Below are 17,121 nucleotides of genomic sequence, written 5' to 3' on the forward strand. Positions count from 1 at the left end.
CTTCGTCGCTTTGTTTTAGTTTTGTTTTACGCTGCGTTGATTCGAGAAGGCAGGTAGTAGCTAGGTGGGTAGGTAGTGCATAGCTGTATAGGGCTCAGAGCGACGCTCCGCGCCCCTGTCTCGAGAATCTGGGGCCTCCGCGTTGGGCGCCAGCTATCCGGGCAAGACGGCAACGACGGCAGGGGAAGAAGAAGAGGGACGACGCGACGCTGGCGGCGTCGCGGACGTCAACGACGCCGAGACTCGCTCTGCACAGCGACGCTTGGCTCGTCCCACGGCATTCGGCGTGGCTCGCAAGAAAAGGAAGAAGAACAGGAACAACATAGAGGAGAGAGAGAGGGAGCCTAGCAGACGACGACGCTAGCAGACGACGCAGCTAGCAGACGACGCGCCGGGCGACACATCAGCGGCATAGAAGCCTCTCCCCTTCCTCATCTTCATGGAGAAGACAAGCGCGATCTTGGAAGCTGACCAAGGAATTCCGAGGACGCCCCCGGAAGAAGAAGAAGGAAGGGTGGGTTCGGCATCAAGGAGACACTGCTTCTACTGGCCTATACGCGGGATGCACTGCGAAGGGCCGCGTGCCACGAGTGTTGTTACGACAGGCGCCGCGGTCCGTAGTGTCTCGCCGTGATGCGAATTTGGATGCAGCGAAGCGGAGTCCCGGGCCGCTTTTCGGAAGCGAGTATCATATCGTTGTCTGGCGTTACCGAAGGTTCGTTATTGGGCTTAACGTCCCAAAGCGACTCAGGCTTCCTGTAGTGGAGGTCTCCAGACAATTTAGACCACCTGGAATTCTCTCTACCATTCACTGGCATCGCACAAGAAGCACCAAAGACGGGAGAAAGTGCTTAGGGAAAGAAGTTCATGCCACGTATTCTTTATAACGTTTGTTGTAGCGCAATCACACGATGACAACGCAAGTAACGAGACTGAATGCGGTGGTGAAGCCCATTTAAGCAGAACATTGTTGGAGAAACAGACACACAAACAGAGGAAAGTGCGCGAGATATAGCGGCTAAAATTAAAAGTTACAGAGTGCAAGGACCGCAGACATCCCTCTTCATAGTCGCAGGCTCATTTGACACTGTAAAAACGTATGCCGACACCCTTTCTCCTTGGCTTCCTTCTTGACCTTCCTTTTGTTCGTTTCAATGCAGCCGCCGTTTCGAGTTGAGGCTGCCAACGAGTTCGTAAAAGGTGAGCTCCCCCATTTCACCGCCACTCACTCTCTCTGCTTTGTTTAAAGGGAAAAGGAGCGCGTTGAGTCACAGCCGATGCAATTATGCCTGCCACCCATTTCCGCCTCTCCTGTTGGCACTTCAAGTCTGTCGTCGCAACCCCCCCCCCCCCTTTTCTTTTTCTTTTTTCACGTCGCCCCATAGAAAGGAAGGGCGAAATTCGAAGAATAAACACAGTCCTCGTGGCACAGTTTAGAAGAGGCGCTCCACCTCGTTCTAAAAGCCTGTTTGTCAGACCTGACTCGAAGGCACGCCGCCGCAAGATCTGTGCCTTCTGTCGTGCCGCTTCTGTTACCACCACGGTCGTAGAACTTAGCCGTGAGCCAAGACAAAGCCGACACCAATCCTCCTCCCTCATAGAACAGCAGGTCATTAGTATTAGATCATCTTCGTTCCAGTGTTTTTTATACGGTGGCGCCTATCTAAGCGACCTTTTTCTTCATATCCGCGAGCTTCAGTATTGCTTGCCATGTCGATATCCACAGCGTCTATAAATAAGTGTCTGTGCTTTAATTTGTAGGAAATTTCTCGAGGTAGGTTAAACGTTTCAGGCTTACTACCTCCGGCTTGGAGATGTCAGAGGCATCATCTTTATGTCTCTAAACACCCCCCTCCCCCCCCCCCCCTTTGCACAGACAAATTCTTTCCCAAGCAACTTAATCACTGCATTTAAATTAAATGAGCACCACATTTTTGTCATAACAGCGCAAAGCCAGCATCAACAGACACTGGCCAACGCCATCATTTAGCCAAAATAACTCGGCGCTGGTAGTGCGCGAGAAAATACGGTAGTTGAATTCGATCAGAAGTAGGTGGAAGAGGCTCACGAGAAATAAAGCAGTCTTAAAGTGGGGCGCGCAAAGCTTTGCGTTAGTGTTTGGCGCCACTGCGCATGCGTCATACGCTATCCTCTTGGGTACCCCTGTTAAGTTACGAAAATAACGTATCGTACACAACGAATGCTAACGCTGCGAACCCTACCCTAAAGCTGTCTATAGTCTTCTAAAAACTGGATGAATTATTACAAACACAATAAGCACGCAACCCCACCCCCTCCTCCATTCAACGCGCCACAATGACTACGGCGCTTATTTTACTTAGCAAACCTTCAGGGACGAACGACTCATACAAAAGGCTGACGACGCCTGGTCGGCGGCTTCACGGCCTGGCTCCAGTGCACTGCGCACTGCTGCAGTGCCAGGCGAGGCCCGCGGCGGCACTGCGCCTATATTTAGGTCGGCGCGCGCAGTAGTCGATATCGATTCGGGTGCCGGCCGACTCAGCCGGTGTCGCAGACACGCGCGCCAGGTGTGTGGGCTATGCGCAGTTGCGTTGCAGTGAAGTCGGACGCGCAGTGCGACTTCTCCGGGCGGTGAGTCCTTGGCCAATGCTGGGTGGACGACAGAAAGGGGAGAGCATCTCGCGTCTGGCCGGATTGGGAAAGCAGCGGAGACGCCGCGGCCGGCGCTGCTGTGTTTTTCCGCCACGGCGTGAGTCATGAGGAACCGCGCTCGTCTCAGAGCTGTCTCTTTAAGTGGAACGAGTACGACATTACATAGCCTTATAAGCTGAAAACATTTGCCAGACTGTCCAAAGCAAAACAGGATAATTTTAGCAGTCCACAATATTATTATTATTATTATTATTCTTCTTCTTCTTCTTATTATTATTATTATTATTATTATTATTATTATTATTATTATTATTATTATTATTTGATATGCATACAAACACACACAAGAACGCAAAGGAAATAGGGAGGGAGCAGGATGACAACTGGCGTAACCAGAGGGGGGGGGGGGGGTGTTTCAATCCCTTCCGTACCAAAATTAAAAAAATATGCAAGTACACATCACGCGCACGAACATACATATAGGAGGCCCGCGATGTTGTACTTTCTCTGTCCTCGCATTTTTAGCGCTGTGCCTAATCAAATACGAACTATTGGAAGTTTTGCCTTTGAAGCCGCAAGATTTCGCCGACAATCGTGCTGGGAACTTCGTCTCTGTCACGAGCATTCCGGTTCCATGGACTAAACAGGGCTGCGTGACGTCAACGGCCACCAACAGTATAAAACAAGCGCCTTACGTGGATCTCGTCAGTGGGCACGGCGAAGCGCATCGACTACGATCGCTAACCATGCGATTTGTTTGCTTCGTGCAGGTTAGTTACCCCTACTCTGTACGTAGCGATGAGAGATTTTTAATTATTCTGCCGTGCCCACAAACGTGCATTACCATAGCGTATGAGTGTTTTTGTTCTTGTAAATTGTTGCTCTGTGGCGATGTCGAGGAAAATCCTGGGCCATCTGTTGAAGACATGTTTAAGAAGCTTATGGATGGTCAACAGGCTATAAGGGCTGACATTGCTGACTTGAAGAGCCGTCTTGAGAGAACAGAAAATAGAATATCAAGTTTCGAAGCTCGCCTGACAAAAGTAGAAGAAAAAGTTGAACCATCGTATCAAGCGGCAAATGCAGGTGGCGATTTACGGTCAGCTATTTCCAAAATTCAAGAGACGCAAGAGTCAGCCTATGTTAAACTAGTTGACTTAGAAAATCGAAGCAGGAGATCGAACTTGATAGTGTTTGGCATACCAAGCGTTCCGAATGAGTCCGAGTCAATCTTGCGTGAAAAAGTAATCAAGGAAATCTTTGCAGAAAAGCTCGGCGTGAACTGCACTTCTGTTGGTCGCATTCATAGGCTTGGTAAACCTCGAGCAAACAGACCCATTATTTTGTACTTTCAAGACTACAGGGAAAAAGAAGCAGTGCAGCGTAACGCACGAAAACTAAGTGGTACAAACGTATACTTACAAAACGATTACTGCGCGGACACACTTCGTAAACGGAAGCTGCTTTGGGCCAGCGCTAAAGATGATAAAGGCGAAGGCAAAAGAATAAGCTTGGTAAATGATAAGTTGCGCATCGATGATCAGTTGTACGCATGGGACGATGCTACTATGACACGCAAAGCAATATCAAGCAAAAACTCCCCATTGTCTCAGAGCTAGCAATTGAAAGCACAACAGCTGCGCCTCATTTCGCTGAATGCTAGAAGTGTGGTGAATAAAACGGACGCACTTGAATCCCTGTTACTCTTATACGACCCGCATGTCTGCGTGGTCACTGAAACTTGGCTTCATGACAATATACGAGATGATGAAATTGCGCCACCAGGGTACTGCTTGTATCGGCGTGATAGGGGTTCTCGAGGAGGAGGCGTGGCTGTTCTTGCAAAACATTCTGTTGATATTGCTGTCGGAGATCAAATTGCTGACCACGAAAGTTTGCTGCTAAACGTGTGTTTTTGTGGCATCCAATTTTACCTTTGTGCAGTATACCGCCCGCCCGACTCTAATGATCTGTACTTGTCAAAACTTCACGAACATTTACTCAGTCTACGTGATAGAAACGTGATCTTGACGGGTGATTTTAACCTTCCTGAAATTAACTGGGATCAATTAAAATATGGATGTTCCACAACAATTGATGTTATATTGGATGTGATGTTTTGCTTAAATTTAGAGCAGATGGTGCGTCAGTGCACACGTGGTAAATCAATCCTAGACCTGTTATTCATAACAGAAATATTTAACGGTGCTTCAACATCAGTAGAGCCCGGAATTTCAGATCATGATCTAATCTATTTTTGTTGGCAGCTAACAAGTAATAGGCCGAAGTTAGCGAAATATTCTTCATTCGTTTGGGACTTTCAAAACGCCGATGACGTTTCAGTGATTGATTACCTAGACATACATCTTGACTTTGCAGTTGACAACATCGAGACTTCATGGATGAGGTTCCGAGATGCGATAAATTTTTGCGTTTCTAAGTTTACGCCTGCCAAAGTCCTTAAGAAGCGACGTGTTAACCCTTGGATAACTAGGGATATTATTCATACAAAACGTAAAATTAAACGGCTCCGCAAGCAGAAAAAAATGTCAAGCTCTATTTATCTTGAACTGAAACAAAACCTATTAATGAAATTAAGAGAGTCCCGAAGCGCCTACTTCAATAATTGTCTTTCTCAGTTCATTGAATGCGACAGCCAAAAGTTCTGGCGGTTTTTAAAGGAAAGCAGACAGGATGTTTCTAAAATAAAAATTGGTGACATGATAGCTACTGATGCTCGACAGATATCAGAGCATTTCAATCATTACTTTCACAGTGTTTTTTCGAGAGGCGATAGTTATGCACCTCAGAGCACTGATTCATGTTTAGCTGACGATCTAGCAGTGTCGCATGAAGGCGTCGTGTCTATGCTCCTTAATGTTAATCCAAAAAAGCCGACAGGGCCGGATGGTATCCCTAATGCTTTCTTACATCGGTACGCAGAGCAGGTATCTCGTTTTCTGACAGATTTCTTCAATTTATCAATTGCCACAGGCGAAATTCCGGACGACTGGCGTTTAGCGCGCATCACTCCCATTCACAAAAAAGGCGATCGTTTGTCTGTGAATAACTATCGGCCCATATCTATTACAAGCACATGTTGTAAGTTGCTGGAGCACGTCATTTCAAAGTACCTTATTGATTTTCTTGAAAAACGCAATGCATTATCACCCTATCAACATGGTTTTAGAAAGAACTTGTCAACAGTTACACAGCTTGTAACAACAGTACACGATTTTTCGCATGTCCTTGATATGACTGGACAGGTGGATGCCTTGTTCTTAGATTTTTCGAAGGCATTTGATAAAGTGCCTCATGGAAAGTTATTACGGAAGCTGGAATATTTCGGTGTTCCATCAAATATATTGTTAAATGGATTGTCGCCTACCTTCGAGACAGGCGGCAATTCGTACAAGTTTCGGATCACTCCTCAGAACTGTTGTATGTGACTTCTGGAGTGCCTCAGGGAAGCGTTTTGGGACCATTGTTATTTTTAATTTATATTAATGACTTGGCAGACGTAATTAATAATGACGTTTGCATTCGACTGTTCGCGGATGACTGCGTTGTTTTTAAAGAAATTCGTGCTCCAAACGATCATGTACTATTACAAGAAAACCTACAGGCTATTGGGGACCGGTGCATTCGATGGCACATGGAGTTAAACACGAAAAAGCGTAGTTCTGCGTGTTACAAGAAAGAAAATACCTATCACGTCCAATTACTCTATTAACCAGCGTGACATACAGGAGGCAGACAAATGTAGGTATCTGGGTGTCACTATCAATAACAAACTCACCTGGTCAACACATATATCGGCTACTTGTAGCTCTGCGCTGCAGAAGTTGTGGTTTCTCAAAAGGAAACTGAAAACCGCACCTCCTAGAGTTAAGCTTCTGGCATATAACACCTTCGTCAGAACTAAATTAGAATATGCTTCAATTGTATGGGACCCCCACAACAAAAGTGATGTTCAAGAACTAGAACGTGTCCAAAGAAAAGCAGTGCGCTTCATATTTAATAAGTATAGGATGACTGACTCGCCTTCCTTACTAATGAAGCAATATAACATCCCTTCGTTAGAATCGCGCAGAAAGGTCAGTAGGTTGACTTTTCTTCAAAAGTGTCTTACCGGAAATACGAAAGTAACTATGCCTCATTGTGTACGTCCCCACTCAACTAGAAAAACTAGACACACCCACAGTAGGGCACTTGCCCCAATTTTCGCGAAAACAAAATCCCATAAATACAGCTTTTTTCCTAGAACTGTGTCTGAATGGAATGCCTTACCCTCCACTGTTGTTGATGCCAATGACTTTGTACGCGAACTGGAAAATTTGTATTTTGTGTCGTGATTGTAATCGATGTTTCTCTTGCGTTTCCTTCTTCTCATTGTTCTTATTTTTGTTTTCTCGCTGTGATTGCGATGTTCTTTATAATTTTGTAATCACTGTACAGCCCCTCCTGCATGGACCACACGGTGGTCTGCAGTATTGCTAAATAAATAAATACCACTAACTTGCCCAGGTATCCGTTCTAGTTTAAGCGTCCCGTTTTGATTAATGAGCTTGCAAAATCTCAACAACACAGTACAGAAGCAGATACATGTTTATCGTTTTTAAACAGTTGTCTTACGAGGACCGCATCCTCCTACTATACAGCTAATACCGGAGTGCAGAGTCCAGTCACCGGTGCGGTATAATGGCAGTAATGTGGCCAGAGGTTCCTTATTAGCACGCTTCCGCGTATTCCGCGGAGTCGTTGGCCTTCTTCGTGAGCGAGACGATGACGCAGCTGAAGCGGAGCAAATTGCCAGCGAGAGCGGAAATGCCTCGCTTCTGCGCCGCACATCCGCACAGGAGAAGGCACTTCACATCGGCCCGTGCTCGAGCGAAAAAAAAAAAAAAAAAAAAAAAGGACAGGCAGGCACATCGAGGTTCTACGAACGATTGCTAAACTCGTGTGGTTGATTATACGAAGACCTTCAGTAAGCGAGCATATATCAGATGATGGCAAAACTTGAAAACTGGCTAGCAGCCCGCTCCGCACATCGCTGCCTTCGTCCCATATTTTCTTAATAAGTACGTTCGTGATCTACACATATGTGACTGGCCTCAAGCATTCTTTTTTTCGTGAGGTAACCCATGCGGTCACCATGTGCTAAAATATGAGTGGAACAAAATCTTTGTATTTCAGAATCGGCGTCCAGACTTCAGTCATTCCATTGAGATCAGAAACCTTACATCAAATCCGCGTCAGAAATTACCCATATATGAGACATGGGAAAGGCCTTCTTTCGAATGACAACGTACAATCTATCGTGAGTAACTGACGGCTATAATTGGTTAACTTCCACGAGGCGTAAGTTCAAAACGCCCCCGCTTGCAGTCGCATGTGTGCACCGGATATTTGGAAACACTTTCCCTAATTCGCAAGTCTTCGGAATCACAAATGGGTATCTACAGATAAAGGAGAAGACTCGGCAGTGAGATTCACCGCGTGATACTCTGCTAATATATTTCCGCAGAAAAAGAAAGCGTTGCATTCGAGCCCCGCAGCCCCCGAAACTACCGGCTTTCTGACGTACACACGCGCACAAGAAAGGGAGCAATTTCCGGCACTTATCACACACCTTTCCTGCTTATCGCCCCCTAAGTTATCTGTCAACGAAGTTCAAGGCAACGCAAGAAGTTGTGTCAGGCAAGACAGCGATATGAGCAGAACCTTCTTAGCAACAATCTCACTCAACCGGCAGGATATTGCGACAGCTGTTTGTTCATACGTGGCGCCGAATGACCGCTTGACATTCTGGGCTTCCACTATATATCCTCTTTCGCCGTGTTTTTACAGAATCGTAAGATAACGCACTGTAAGAAAGGAGGAGGGGTATTCAGATCCAACCCATAAAAACTGGAAGGGTTCCCATTCCCATTGCTAGCGTGGAACAAAGACTTCACTCACGACATAATCGCAGTGCCGAACGTGTATAAACAAGAGAGGGCTGTTGCAAACGAAATGAAACGGAAGAACAGCAAAACGACCACTCCATCGCTATATCCGTCTCCGGGAAGCTTCGCTCAAAGTCTAAAAACGAAGCAGCGTCTAAGCACACTGCCTCACTTTCGCATCCGTACTTAGCACTCCCGGCACGGCGCGCGCGCGAGCACGAATATACATAGCCGCGACCCTCAGCTATAACTGCGCCCGGTTTAAAAACACAATACGGACGCCGTCATCGCTGTTCCCTCTGGCGGCGCCTGGCGTTCTCATTTCCTCATACTCTACCTTCTTCGCGCACTCAACAACTGCTTTCTTTGTGTTTTTGGCCTTTACTCTTTTGCTTTAGTTCCTTTTTTCGCCAAACTAAACCTAACCGCCTTTTATTAACGCCCAGAGCTGACGACGACCGCTTCCCAGCACGAACTCTTCCAAGCGTGAGCAGCAATTTCATCTAACCGTAACCGCGTCCTCTCCAACTTCTGGAACGAAGACGTAAAAGCAAGCTCGAGTGGAAGGGAGCCTCGAGTGATGAGTTAAGCATGACGCCACCAGATAAATGATAAGAGGACTCCACAGCAGTAAGAGTGAAAGCGGAGAGAGAGGGGGTGGTGGAAGGGAGCGGTGGTTGTGAGAAGAGAAAATTATTTAGAATGTCATGCGGTCCTACATGCATTTGCCTAAGACGACTTGAAGGCGAAAGTCGTCTTATTTTTCTCCTTGTTTTTCATCTTAGACAGTTGCATCGATTATTATGACGTCATGAAATCACGATGACGTGTCAAGTTACATTAAGGGCGTGTGACATGGTACGCTGGCTGCACACACACACACACACATTCACTTGAGTATCACGTCACTTTTGACCAACTTTCATTACTTAGTGCTTTTTTTTCCCTTTTGCATTGCTCGTGTTGACGTCGACGCCGCCGAGAAGGTCTCGAGATGTATCGCCAGGTCTCGCCAAATCTCGAAATCTTCCTGACTCATGAGATGTACATATAAGTCTTCCGCCTTAATAACGTTGTAGAATGTACTGGTTGGACGAGCAGGCCGCTGTTATCTGCTCCAAACTTCAGTAGAGAGAATAAATCAGTTAAGACCAAAGGCCAACCCTCAACCAAACCTCTGGCTTTTTGCAGGCGTGGGGTTGAGGGTGAGGGATGGGACACTGTCTGGGTAGACGAACGCCGTTCCATCTCTCTCCCCTCCCACTTACGGAAGCTTCTAGTTAAACTTAAATTTGGAAGTTTGTAAACAAACGAACATGCATAAGAATGAGCCATGCATAAACAGATTGCGCATGGCAGCGCTATGCTCGTCCGGAACATTATGCACCTGATAATCGCAGCTGCGTGGCTAAGGTTCCCCGGGGGGTCTCACACCACGTTCCAGGTCTTTCTTTCTTTTTAGTTCTTTACCGCGCACATTTACAAGAGACACGAATGAAGACTACACGCGGCGTCGCAAACAGCGTGCAGCCCGATATTTGTTCTTATCTGCGCTGCGGGCAGCCGCGCGTTCGTTTCCCCAATTTATCTTCTTTTTTTTTTTCCTTTCATCGCTCTGCCGATTGTTTGTTTTCGCTACAGAAGAAGAAAAATGGGGCAGCCGACGTATTCTCGGCAACCCCATGAAGCTATCTCTAAACGCAGCCACTCATTTATCTTGTACAGGACAGAGAAAGGCCCATCAAGAAACCGAGACATCCACGATAAGCACGCGAGATAAGAGTTCCACCATACTGACAAGTCGTGCAAACGATGACACTGCAGCTTGCTCGCATCTTCCGACCGAATCCGGAACCAGGGCCTCTCCAAGTTGAGTTAGAATCACGCGGAATGTTCTACAGCGGCTCCGGGCAAAGCATGCAGATGCGATAGCAGGCCAGGCGAGACGGAAGAGTTTTTTGAGCCTCTGCGTTCACTCTTACACTCTTATAATTTCTTTAAGCGTTCACAGGCCGAGGTACAGTTGGCGCTTTCGTGCTTTCAAACGCAGCTGGGCGGTTTGAAAATGCGCGCACATATATAAGTCGCATTCGGCTTTCGCTTATTGTTTCATCACCTCGATTCGGGCTGGCACACAGCCATGCACGGCGCGGCCGGGCCAGAAGGACTGGCCACGCGGCTCGCACTCGGGTTAGAGCTCTCACTCAGGGAATAAAAAACGAAACGAAACAAACAAACAAACAATAGAAAGAACTAGGGTGCCAGCGAACGCGGACAGTTTTCATTTTGTTCCCGTCGTAAAATTTATGCACGCGTTAGCGAGAGCGTTAAGAGGAGAGCTACCAAGCGTGTTATACTATGCAGTCGTGTTTTCTGTTCTTTTTTTGTAATGTTTCCTCTCTTCTTGGTTGTAACTCCTAAGAGCCGGGCGACGGAGGCTAAAGCAAGCGGAAGGTTGAACATATAGCACAGCGAGAAGACACGGCAAAAAATAAGGTTGACACCGTTGGATGCCACGGGCATCATCGTCAGCAAGAAAAGCAAGCGAGAGAGAAAGAGGCATTCGGAGCATTACGAGAGGAATAAGTACAACAACAAGTACAGGAATAAGAACAAGAACGACCATAAAAAGTACGAGAACAAGTATAAGAACAAAAAGAACCACAAGAACAAGAAAAGCGCGCGTAAGGATGGATGAAGTGGGAGGCAGCACGGCGACATATCGGTGCTCCACTGCAGCACGCAAGGCTGACCCGAATTCCAGCGAACGCGTCTCACACCTCGTACAACGGAACGGATGCGAAGCGCGAAGAAGGGTGTGGCGGCGTCTGCGGAGTCGGTGTTTTGCGAGCAAACGGCTGTGAGCTATCACACGCGTAGTATACAGTACCGGGGGATGATTATCGGTTACTTACGTGGTGCTGCCGGCGAGACGAAGAAGCCGCGCGGTGCGGTAAGAGGGTGTGAACGCGCGAACGAGGTGCACGGATCTCGCGACTTCAGAAGAGCTACGCGAAGGTGATCGTCCCCCGCGGTTGGTTGTTTGAAGCAGCGCCTTCTCTGTTTTGAAGTGTACTTAAAACTGCCCAGCGCCAACGTACGCACAGCAACGCAGGTGAGACGAGGACAAGTGGTCGCCTCACCTGTGTTGATGAGTCTACTTTCGCGCTGAGCAGCTTTAAAGGGACACTAAAAAGAAAAACGATTCTTCTCGTATTAGTAAACTACTCTTTCACACTACCAAAGTAACCACGCTTGCCGCGAGAAGACGTTTGGTAAGCGAGGACACGCGCAAAAAGAAAAGGCGGGCGGCGACGCCACCTTGAAGTTCTCGCACCAAACGCCGTGACGTCATATATTTTGACGGCGTCTACTAGAACATACGTAGTTCCTAATCGGTAAAGTGAAGTACATAATCCTCTGAGGGGGCCAGAGATTTAACATGCCAAGGCTCCGGAAATTCCGTTGAGTCAGTGTCGCGAAAACACGAAAATAAACATTGAAATCCGTGATGTCACGCACAGAGATTTCGACGCGAAATTGAAAAATGAAACTCCGGCCTTCATTTTCTCTTCTATTATTACTACTGTGATGGTGAAATTAGCGATCTTAGAGCTTTCAGAGTACAATTTACCAATTCAAACCAATTAATTGTTGCACTTCATTGTCCCTTTAGCTATATGGAATACCAACTAGCCCGCTCCTATACACGTTGCTTGATGAAGTAGACTTACGATGCGCGGCCTGGCGTTGTCCGGGTGTGTATGGGAAACGGCTTCGGTCGTGAAGAGGGAGACGACGACTGACGCACCGACGAGAGAGAAGCGGCCAGGTGTTGTAGTACGTGCGACGACCTAACGGGTAAAACGACGCTAGAGTTGGGAGACGCAGTCTCGACGTCCGTATCGACCGGGACGGTGACCTCGAGGCTCGAGGCTAGCGCCCCAGGTCAAGGTGCTTTTGAAAACGTAGCGTTAAGAAATAAAAAAAAAGAAGAAAACTTCAGCAGCCTCATAATCATATCGCGATTCCGGCATGTAAGACCGGCCCAGAATTTAGTTTTCATTTAACACCATGGAAACTCGCACAGTCTGTTTTTCCAATTGAAGTATACTTATGTCCACGGCTGCCGTTCATGCAGATGCTTTGCACAATAACAATAAAAACTCACAGGGCTCCTTATGCATTCGCCTAAGACGACTGCAAGGCGAAAGCCATCTTGTTTTTCTTCTCAATCGATGTAGTGATCGTCCCCCCCCCCCCTCCGAAAGCTTTCTGCACCTAACGTGGTTTTGCACTTTCCCCAAGATTGAAGGCAATGCAAGCTTTCTGCACTTCACCTGGCTTTGCATTGCCTCCGTGATCGGATCCCCTTTGTCCAAGCGAAGATGTTACGTGATGACGTCATGGTGACGTCACAAATTTTGGCGATATGTGACGTCATCACGTGATGATATTTTTTTTCATCACTCGTGTTGGGCGCCGATACCGAGGGGACGCCGACGGTCAACTTTCGCGTTTAATAAGGTGTCTAAGGCTCTCGCCTTTCAAACGTAGCGCCGAAAACATGACCATGCACAGAAGGGCCACATAGACGGGACGGGAGCCCACCTGTCTATGTGCCCTCTCTGCAGTCGTATATTTGGCGCTACGCCTCTTCCTACAGAGCACGCATTAACTACAGGCCACCAGCGAAAGCTTCCATAGATGTTACAGGGTTGAGGAAAACGAGATAAAGTCAGTCGAAAGTACAAGCGTGAACAGTGAGCTCACGGACGTGCACTGATCAATAAAACGGCTCCAAAAATAGCTTGTGAAAGTTGATGGACGGAGATTAACGGGCGGGGTAGTGGAGATTTTTCGTATATAGCACAATGAGAGTAAGAACCGAACCCGCCCGGTGTACCATATGTTCCTCAGTTTCGTCAGGAATCTCGATGCGTGGCACGCCACCTATCCGAGGCAATGCGGAAAAATGTAAACAAAAAGCGAAGAAGAATATGCGTGCAGTTAATCACCATACTCGGGACCATTTGTCATCGCCCGGTAGGCGCGCTGGCCTTGCCAAACAGGAAAATGGCAAAGAAAAAAAAAGATGTGGGGCGCCGCTTGGGTCTATATTGACCGCAAAAGCGCCGTGGCCTCCCCCCCCCGCCCCGCCTTTAAAGTCTTCCGGACAGGCGTCGCGGAAACTTCGTGGTTTTGTAGCAATGGGAGCTACGGCACGTGCCGAAGTGTGTTTATTAGGGCGCCCCGGCGTTTCCCCGTAATATTTAACGTACCAAGTATACCGCTATTGTGACTATAGCACTATAGCGGTACACGTGCCTCTATCGGTCTCACATGTAGTACATACCTCCCATTTCAGCAGTAACTCCCATTTCTCCTGGCAACCTAATGAAACCAACAGACAATGAAGCCAAAGAACCTACAGGGCACATTATTTGTAGGTATTTAACTGTAGTATAGCAATTACGACAGAAATGGAGATGAATTAAAGTGGATGAAAAATCAACTTGCTCATTAATAGGGAGTGCCTCGTTCCGGATGACTTGATGCCTTAGGTAGTATGCGAGGGCTTATTGGGTATTACGAGCTTCCAGCTCGTAATGCGACCACGTGCTACGTGACCCCAGTTTGCAGCAAAACAGCATTCCACACTCACCGTCATGGCTGAGAGCGGCGCTGCCTAACGCTCATAGGATATTAAACCAACATATAAATACGCAATAAAGTTGATGGAAAAGCGACCGCCGCTGTAGCTCAATTGGTAGAGCATCGGACGCGTTTTTCGAAGGTTGTATGCTCGGTCCATACCTGCGGCAAGTTTATTTTTCATCAACTTTAGTTCTCATCCATTTATGTCATAATTACCATACTACGGTTAAAACATTGCAAGTAATGCCTTCTCTGGCTTCATTACACGTTAGTTTTATTGGGTTGTGTCTAACAAAGAAACGAGCCCACGACCAATCCCCCTGTTTCCCACTTCAGCAGAAACTTCCATTTTAGCAGTAACTGCCATCTCAGCAGTAACTGCCCCTCGACAGCGACTAACTGTCAGCAGTTACGGTCAACATACTAGTTGAAGCGATCCAGACACCGACCAAATGATTTAAAAACGGGTGTATTTTGACGTTTCGGCTCCCCCACGTGAACAGTTACTTTTGCGAGAGAGGGAGTAACTGCTGACAGTTACTTCCTCTCTCGCAAAAGTACGTGCTATCTCACTCGCGCCTAACATTAGCAGTTTTGGAGTAGGATAAGTGGCATTTCTCGGTCACACGGAGCAGTCACACGGAAAATGGCAAACTATTAGGTGAAGCTTTTCTGGCCCTCCGTGCACTCACTTTATACAAGCAAACGAATAGGCACACTGTGAACAGAATAATATTAAAGGTAAGCATATTCTGTCGCGCTCAATATGACCTGCAACACGGGAGCGTGCGCACTCACGAGCTCAAAGATTGCGCATGGCTTCGAGTTTGTCCTTATTTACCCAACTGAATGATACGTTCTTATTGGGGACCATCCCCAAGTGATCGAAAATCGTTTAGTTGTGGAAATAAGGGCAACTTAAAGCCACGCGCAATCTTTGAGCTCGCGAGTGCATGCGCTCCCACGTAGCAGGTCACAATGAGCGCGACTGTGGGTCGTTTTCCATTCCAACGAAGCCTGTTGCACAAGGTGACAGCTTTCCGTGGTACCAGACCCGCAGTACATATTACCGCTGCACGATTTAAAGAAATAAAACAATGCCGCTTTTAAATAAGTTCGCAACTGTGTTAGGTGAGAATTAGAAGAGCCTTTGGTGGGAGCTCGATGGAGACTCACTCATTGCGTCTGTGCTGCGCAGTAAAGCTAACGGTGCTGCGTAGCTTACGCCGTAGGCCGTAAAGGTGCCCGTAACGGAAAAGGCGCGCAGGCATTAGGAAAAAAAAAAAAGAAGAGGAAGAAAAGAACAAACTCCCGCACTAGTCGAATATTTTACTGCGCATTGATGCTCGTCTTAGGCTTACACGCCGTCCGTCTTCAGAGCTGCAGCAGAGGCGTGCTTCAAGCAAGCCGCCCACCTACAGGGTACACATCAACGGGAGTACTACAGGGAGGTGAAGGGGAGGGCGGGTAACTCGTCTACACATAAAAAAGCCACATCTCGGCCTGCAGCCTCGACTCAAGCAATAAACCGAAACGTCACCATACTGCTTCGCTAGTGTACTGTGCAGCGGAGGGCACGCCGGAACCAGCTAGTGTAAAGATGAGATGCATCGTGGACGGTATATTAGAGCGATGAACGAGAGTACAGTTGATTACACTTGATTACATTTGATCGCACATCGAAACATAGACGGTGTGCTGAAGGCGATACGAATACCAAAACAGGGACCATTACGCAAAAATCGTTTTTAATTTATTTTAATGCCAAGCTTATGTGTGAAGCCTAATGGGGTTTCAGAAGTGGTTTGTGTTTTCACCTAAAAACACCCTTTCAATGGCTGATAACGAACCAAGGAGGTTTACCTCCTTGTAACGAACACTGCCTTTCCAGTACCCCATGCTCTGACAATTGCTCTGGCCGACTGCTCTAGTCGCGCAATCGGCATAGTAATGCTCTCGACACAAGACGGCAATTTTCGAAACGCGCTGGCATGGTCTGTATTATTTTGCGGGGGACTGTACATGCGCGCTGTACCCGGATAGGTTAGAAGCAATAAACAAACTACATAAAAAAGAAATATAATGTTTAGACGAAAAGTATCCACAGTCCTATGCAATACCTCGTAATGTCACTTCATATACTCTGAACAAAAGAATTCATTCAAGGGGTTCGTTTCTCTGTTATACACAATCAAATTAATCCAACAGACAATTGGGCCACGGAAAGCCTAGGGAAAATAATTGTCATCTTTAACTGTAGTGTGGTAATAATAACGTAAATTGAAGTGAATTAATGTGGACGAAAAATCACCCATTTCCGTCGGTGGGATCTGAACCCACAACCTTCGAATTACGTGTCCTATAGCCCTATAGTCTACTATTTCGAATTGCTCGATTCTCGGTCGATCAGGACGGCGTGGGTACAAGCCGTTTTCCACCACAAAGCCTCTACCGTCTACATATAATATACATATGCGCGTATACGCTCCGTAGCACTGCACGGAATTCGAGAGACGATAAAAGCGAGCAGAGCGGCAGTTCTTACATCCTGCGTGACCCCATGAACCTTGTCTTTTACGATCACTCACTCCGGTAACTTCCGACCCTCTTGAGACAATAACACGGAAAGAAAAAAACGAAAAATGGGGAGCACAAAGTGGGCTTCGTGTACTACGACCAGCTCGCATGCCCGCGTTACCTGGGCACAAGCCCCGTGTAGTTAAACACAAATAAATAAGGATAATGGCGCGCGCGCCACACACACACACAGAAGGAAAAAAAAACGATGCAAGGGAAGCTGTTAGGTTCTGTGAAAACGAGCCGACGTTGGCCCACTTTCCTCGAGTGTTTAACTTTGTAAGGAGTAAAATGACAGCCGGGC

The 17,121-nt window shown here is 47.1% G+C and overlaps 1 protein-coding gene across 1 annotated transcript in view; it reads right to left on the bottom strand.

Moving 5' to 3' along the window:
- LOC119389598 (GAS2-like protein 1) overlaps positions 1-17,121 on the bottom strand; it is a 244,995-nt gene that overhangs the window by 44,174 nt on the left and 183,700 nt on the right.

The sequence above is a fragment of the Rhipicephalus sanguineus genome, chromosome 4 (genome assembly GCF_013339695.2).
Source record: "Rhipicephalus sanguineus isolate Rsan-2018 chromosome 4, BIME_Rsan_1.4, whole genome shotgun sequence".
NCBI lineage: Eukaryota > Metazoa > Arthropoda > Arachnida > Ixodida > Ixodidae > Rhipicephalus > Rhipicephalus sanguineus.